The sequence below is a fragment of the Panicum virgatum genome, chromosome 3K, assembly GCF_016808335.1.
Source record: "Panicum virgatum strain AP13 chromosome 3K, P.virgatum_v5, whole genome shotgun sequence".
Classification (NCBI taxonomy): domain Eukaryota; kingdom Viridiplantae; phylum Streptophyta; class Magnoliopsida; order Poales; family Poaceae; genus Panicum; species Panicum virgatum.
The window spans coordinates 50859885-50867329 of record NC_053138.1 but is presented as its reverse complement, the minus strand read 5'-3'; the positions used below and the strand labels follow the sequence as shown (position 1 = coordinate 50867329).

General features: G+C 47.1%; 1 long non-coding RNA gene across 1 annotated transcript; it reads right to left on the bottom strand.

Annotated features, from left to right (window-relative positions):
- Nucleotides 1–2625: 2625 nt before the first annotated feature.
- LOC120701518 lies at nucleotides 2626–3245 on the bottom strand. The gene is made up of 3 exons (XR_005686138.1): nucleotides 3075–3245; nucleotides 2788–2985; nucleotides 2626–2707 (listed from the first exon to the last, which is right to left on the bottom strand). It is a non-coding gene; the product is annotated as an uncharacterized LOC120701518 (long non-coding RNA).
- Nucleotides 3246–7445: the final 4200 nt, after the last annotated feature.

Sequence of the window (7445 nt, the reverse complement as noted above, 5' to 3'; positions counted from 1 at the left end):
GAGGGAGAGAGCTGACGGGTGGGCCCGGTTTTTGCAAGGGCAAAGAAGTCTTTTTATGTGCTGCGGTGTGTTGGAGACAAAAATCAAAGATTGGAGTGTGCTGTGCACAATTTCAAAGAGTGGAGTGTGCTGTGCACAAATTCACCATTTGGAGATGTGCCACAGACAAATTTCCCTTAATTTTAAAACTCATAAAGAGTTGGTAACCGTCCATTTCATCTCTCCTCGTTAATCCTTTGCCACATCATATAATGGCCTAAGCAAAAGAATCGTATATCTCTGCAGCTCTACATGTACCAATGCCCTATAGGTCTTTTGGGGAAATTTATGGCAGCCTCGATCCCTCTTAATTATTTGGGAAAAACAAATCAAAGAAGGCCTTTAGCGGTTTGTTGGGTGTTCTTTTTATATGTGGCGGTATGGACACTATAGGTTTTGACACTGAGATGACATGTCCTTTGTTTTGCTTTATCATCACCATCTTTGTTCGCGTTTAACTTATTAGGATTATTTAGAGTTAATTAATTAGTAATCAATGGATAAGCATAGACAGTTAGGATTATCCATTAGGCCCCTTCGGAAGGAGACGTTAGAAGCAAGAAACCACCACAACCGGAGTTCGCCGTGTGCCTCGGGCACACGGCGAAGACACGGTAGGCACACGGCGAAGACTTCGCCGACGGTGGCCGACTGCAAAGCGCGGACGGCAGCCACGGGGACGGCAAAGACCTTGTTTGCCGTGTGCCAAAAGTCGGGCACACGGCAAACCTTTTCGCCGTGTGTATATATAGGCGCACGGCGAAAAAAAAGCGGGCAGACGCCGTCACGGCCAGCTGACGGCGTCGGCGGCTGTTCGCCGTGTGCCCGGACGGCAGGCACATGGCAATGCTCCCAGATTCGCCGTGTGCCCAGACGGCAGGCACACGGCAACGCTCCCATATTCGCCGTGTGCCCGGACGGCAGGCACACGGCAACACTGCCAGATTCGCCGTGTGCCCAGATGGCAGGCACACGCCAATGCTGCCAGATTCGCCGTTTGCCCTTACCAAGGGCACACGGCGAACTATGGTCAGTTCGCCGTGTGCACGGCGTTTGCCCTTACCAAGGGCACACGGCGAACTATGGTCAGTTCGTCGTGTGCACGGCCTAGGCACACGGCGAACTTGGTGTCCAGGGCTGGCCATATGGTCACTTTGCCGTGTGCCTAGTCCCTGGCACACGGCAAAGTGACCAAACAAATCCTTTTTTTTGTTTTTCACGTATAAAGGATCACATATCACAACATATATATCATAGGCATTACATATCACATATATATCACAACAAACATCACATGCACTATATATCACAACTAGCCACAAATAACTTCAAACACATCCAGAAGTCCAATGCAAAGTCCTGCAAGTTCACAACATATCCAGAAGTTCACAAATACATATCCAGAAGTTCACAAGTCCATAAATATTGAAATAAACTAGTTTATGGCCGCGGTGGGCCGTCGAACGGTGGTGGGCCGCCGAACTGAGGTGGGAACAACTGCTGTGGGAGCGTCGGTGAGATGCCCGGCGACAATTCTGGCGTATTCGATGCCGCCGATAGATTCTGCAAAAAAATGTAAGACAGTAAATTGCAGGTGAGACAAAAACCAAGTTCTCAAGTTATAATCTAAACAAGTCTAAATATGTAGGTCCCCTAAATCGTAAAGTGAGTAATATAAATCACAATCTCTAAGTCTAAAGTTCTCTAAGTATCTAATACTTCAAAAGAAACTAAAGGGTTTTTAAGATACTCACAGGAGGAGTGGTAGGAGCAGGAACCACAGGGAAGGCTGGGATGGGATTACCCATTTGGATAGAAAGACTTCGAATGTAGTTGTACATCTGGGCCATCTCGGCCGCCTGCTTCTGCTCGTTCTCTTATCGTAATCTCCTCTCTTCGGCCAATGCCGCCTCGTACACCGCCTTTTGTGCTAGCATTTGGTTCTACAATATTTAATGACAATGTTACAATACAAATCAAATATATCTACAAAACGAACGAACTATGAATAACTAAGAAATAACCTGAATTTCCTGCACTTGGAGCTGCGACGCAGACAGCCGTGGGCGTATGGCCGGGCTATTGGCCGTGCTCCTCGCTCGAATCTGGGAGAGGGTGGGAGTGCTGGTCGTGTCTATAAGTCCATCGCCAATGTAGTAGCGCCCATGTTTCTTGCCTCCTCCTACCCTCATAATGACTTCTCCATCAAGGGGCTGGGTCCTCGGATCCCAGTCTGGCTCATGGACCTGTCTTCCCATCTCTGTGTACGCCTAGATACGACTGTGGACGGACGGGTTGCTGTACGCTGAGGGCGGGTCGTCAGGGTTGTAGGTGACATTGGATGTCGCCTTGCCCTTGCGGGCCAGAGCCCATCCCATGAACGGGTTGCACTCCTGGCCTTCATGTGAGGACGACTGCGAAAAAGGAAGAAGTTGATTACAAATTATGCTGAATTGAACGTTAGATTAGAGAAATGAGTCTGTGTAGTGTGTACCCATCTAGCCCTGTACTCATCGTTGTTGAGGCTGCCTTGATGGTGCTCTGGACCTGGCATTAGCAATCGCCGCAGCCGGCCAGCGTCGTGCAAAGCCTGCCACTCGGGGTCGAACCACTTGTCCACTATGCGCTCCCAGCACACGGTGTCATTACGACACCACCACGTAGGAACCTACACATGATCAAATGCATGACATGTAAGAAGAGAGACATTTAACGATGTTTTTCATCTTATAATAAATTTGAACTTACCTGTAAATATTGCTCTCAGGTCAGCTTCAAATCCCTCGCCTCAGTCTTCCCGATCTTCTGCTTTAGGAAATGTGCACAATAGTTGATGACACACTGGACTTGCGCCTCATAATGCATGTCCTTCACGAGTTTAACGCATCGATTGTGAGCCACAATCGCCGCCCGCTCCTCGTATCCCTCGTCACACCTGTAAAAATCCTGCATATAAAGACGATGGATCATGTCATTAGTAACAAAATGTTCAATCAATGTGATGTATTGACCATTTTTTGCCGGGGAAAACTTACCCAGAGCTCGGCCTTTACCCGCTCCGCCTTGTTCTCAAAGGCTCTGCCGCTCCGATCCAACTGATCGTTGTTGGCGGCGATGTAGTGGTCCCACGTCCAGGGCGGCTCGTACCGTCCTTGATAGTGGACCAGGCCTGGGAAGTGGTCCCTGCACAAAAGACCCAGGATGCCGTTGACCTTGCGTTTGTGTTGGCGCTCCTTAAGTACCCCTTTTATCCCTTGTTTATCCTTGATAATGACATGAATTTAATATCAAAATCACTAACCGTCCTAACCCCGGCCTAATTATTGGTCATTTTCACACTTGCACATATATTTTGGAGGAACTTCGTTTTTGCAGGTTTTTGGCCTATTTTGGAGCATGAAATGACGAGGCCCGTGATCGAGCGCTGACACGGAGAAAGACGAAGGCCAAAGCCCAAAAGGAGGACCAAAGCCCATGTTGATTCGAAGCCCATTCACGCACATCCATCCTCCAAGAGAGCCCAAAGGACCGAGCCCACGAAGATGAGATCAAGATACTTCGGGATTAAGCAAAGCAAATGAAGATTTAAGGAAGGATTCCCTATCCTATCCTTCCCTCGAAGATATCTCCAAGATAACAACGTCCAAAGGGGTGCAATCGTGAAGGACAGAAACTCTAGAAGATGCGAGGAGTCTACACGTGAAAGATGAGACCGAGGCGAGCCTGAAAAGGGGTAGGCCGGCCGGCCCAGCCCATTTTCGAGTCGGTTTGGCCTCCCCTTCGACCGGTGGCTTCCTCGGCTTATAAATAGCTCGCACCTTATTCAACTCGGAGATAGAATCCACCCAGAACTCGACGAAAACTTAGGGCCAAGACCGGAGGAGGCTAACGGCTGCCGCGAGTCTTAGAGGGTACCTAGGAGATGGCTTAGGCCACCCCTAGCCGCCATGGCCTCCCTGCGAGGTTGTGCCATGGTGGAGTTCAGGAGTCATCCCCAACATTCATCGGGGTATGTACACACACGATGGTGATATCAATCTACTCTTTATTCTAGTTGTCTCGACTTTGGTCTACTTCAATGCATGCTTTCTTTCTCATATGTGATGCATCCATATGTTCATAGTAAGATTAGATCTATTCGTGGTGATTAGTCTATATCTTGCGGATACGTTGAGGTAGCATGTTTTAGCTAGTGGTTGATTACCCTGGTGTGGTGACAGCATGGCGGAGGGAAAAATTCTAGCGACGACATGATGAGATGATTCCGTGTACCTTTAGTTGAGATGCAATCTATGTTTTGATCACCTTTTTTACTAGAACTGCACCTAGAGACGATAGGCCCTAGCTCCTTGGTTGTGTTATCTCATCTACGGTTGTGGGTGTGATGAACACTTATGCTTCGTTCATATATATCAAGTGTTCAGTTTATATGCAATCTTCGCTTCATGTTTAGGTTAGGTTCGATAGATTAGATGGTAAACTCTAGTCGGTTCGCTTCCGATCTATGGATTGATAAACCTTGGGGGAGTACTCTAAGGGAAAAGCTACCACGATCCGTGCGCTTGCGGTATGTAAATTGGCGCTCTAAGGAGCGTCAACAGTTTGTGAGCACCGCCACTAAGGACAGTCCAACTCCTGCAAAAGTGATTAAGAGAAAATATTAGTTTGTACTGTGATTTTCGAGTCAGGAAATGAAAAAGTAGTAATAACATGTTAAATTACTTACATATCCCCGCTCGGTCGAATCAGCGGGCGCAAGGCAACAGGTATCGGCCTATCTAGGAGTCGCGAAGGACCTCGCAACCAGACAGCCGGCGTAGAGGTATCCTCGGCCGTGTCCTCCTCAGACGACTCCCCCTCCTCCTCCTGCACGTCCGCCTGCCACTCCTCCTCCTCCTCCTCCTGAGACGGCGGTACAGGCGAAGGCTCTCGACGCCTCCTACCTCCATCCTTCCCTCGACCCCTCTTGGGTCCACTCTTCCCTTGACCCTTGCCTCGCCCCAACCCGGAACTCCTATCGGAGCCCTCACCAGCATCCGAGTGTGGCATTATTCTTCTGTACAGTGAGACGACCGATCGTTGAAGTCTGCCGCCCGGCATCTTTCTTCAATCACCTGCAATTAAAAATAGTAAACCAATCAGCACATATATACAAAACGATCTTATAAAGAGAAAGAAAATAAATGCGACATAATTAGAAAGTAACATTAATAAATCAATTAGTACGGATCATACATGTATTAGAAATAATCATCTTCATCGGGATTAGCTGGATCATATGTCTCATCATCACTATCACGCAAGTCGAGAAGTTCAAGCCCGTGCTCTAACGGTGGAATTTCATACTCATTGTCATTGCCTAATTGTAATCGCTCAAGTAATTCTAGGTCCTTCGCATTACGAACCTCCTCACCAGCTCCTCGTCATCAACCATTTCATCATCGTGTACTTCCATTTCGATCACTCCGGTTAAGTCTATCTCAAAATGTCCTTCAAGCCCATCATCTTGAAAGAATTCCCCGTCATATGTGTTTGGGTCTATGTTGTAATCCTCATTATTTGGAATAGGTACTTTACCGTGTGGTGATACCTTGTACATAACGTCCCAACCCATAAGGCGATCGTCAGTTTTGCACGGATATGAGAGATAATAAACTTGCGTGGCTTGTTGAGCCACAATATACACATCGTCTCCTGGATACACTAATGACTGGCGAATTTCGACTATGCCGAGATGAGGGGTCCGTCGCACTTCGTTAGGATCAAACCAATGGCATTTGAATATGACAGGCTTAAGAGGTTTGCAACCATGAAATGTGAGTTCATAGATTTCTTCAATTATGCCATAATACTCGACCCCATCAAGGGCTATCGTACAAACTCCGGAATTTATTGTTCTTCGATTGGGCCGACTCTGCTCGTGGCTTCTTCTGTGAAAGCGATATCCATTAACGTCATAACCGGAATATGACAAGACCCTATAGGCACATCTGTTGGCAACCTGTCTCAACTCGGGACACATAGACACGTCATTTTGGGCCTGCAGGTAGAAGCATGATGATTTGTCATACTATTCGCACGGATAAGAAAATTCAAATCTCTAACAAGCATGATGGTTTGTTATACCTTGAGCTTGAACCAAGAAATGAAATCGGGGGCTCTTTGTCCCGCACCGAATTTAAGAAGGACGTCAACTTCCTGCGGGGTTGGATCTCTTCGGTGACGCCAGAATTGTTGAGTAAATTCCCTATATAAACGAAAGGTAAAGGGGGTTGGATGCAGAATAGTTAATACTCGAGGAAATAGTTTGTTGAGAACTTACTGTATGTACGGCTCGACTTCCACTAGGTTCGTCAACACATACATCATGATAGTGCGCAACTCTTCATTGAGCAAGGCCTTAAGAGTCGAACCACTTGCACTTCCAAGTTGCCCTTTGAATAGGCTGAGGTTCGTTTCATTTTTCGGCTTCATTGTAATGAGTGAGTGGATTGTGCACGCTTGGAAGGGTTTCACTATAGTATTTTGTTGTGTAGTTCGAGACCTCATCCAGAATGTATGCTTCTGCAATGGAAGCTTCTATTTTGCATTTGGTTCGAAGGATTTTTTGTTGTCTCTCAATCGTGTAGCACCAACGTCCCTGAACTTGCCCCCCATCCGTGCCTCATACAGGAGGTGCAAAATCATATGCTGCATCGGATTGAAGAAGCCGGGTGGAAAGATTTTCTCCAACTTACAAAGCAACACATGGGCCAATTTTTTCATTTGTTCAACTACAGACCGAGACAACTCCTTAGCACATAGCTGGCGGAAGAAATTGCTTAACTCCGCCAGCACTTGCCAGACATGGTCAGGGAGATAGCCTCGAACCATCACCGGAAGAAGCCGCTCAATCCATATGTGGTAGTCATGACTCTTCAGCCCATTGATTCGCATAGTAGATAAGTTCACCCCTCTCCTTAGATTCGCTGCATACCCATCGGGGAACATTAAAGTCTGGAACCATTCTAGTACTTCTTTCCTTTGGTGCTTCTTCAGGACGAATTCAGCTGCAGGCTTTTTCCATTTCTTACCATCTTTGGGTGGCGGAATATTCAGTTTTAGTCTATCACATCAACTAGCTTGATCCACTCGGGCCTTAACATTGTCCTTTGTTTTATCAAGAATGTCCATGATTGTACCCCAGAGTGCCTCAGCAATATTTTTTTCCGAGTGCATCATATCAATGTTATGAAGAAGAAGAATACCATCCATGTAGGGGAGCCTCCACAGGCCCGACTTCTGAGTCCAGGCATGTTCTTCGCCATAACCCACAAAACCACCACCTTCTTTAATCCTCAGCGACTGTAACCACTCACGGATTGCGACACCTGACATCATCTGTGGTGGAGGTTCATCAACCACGA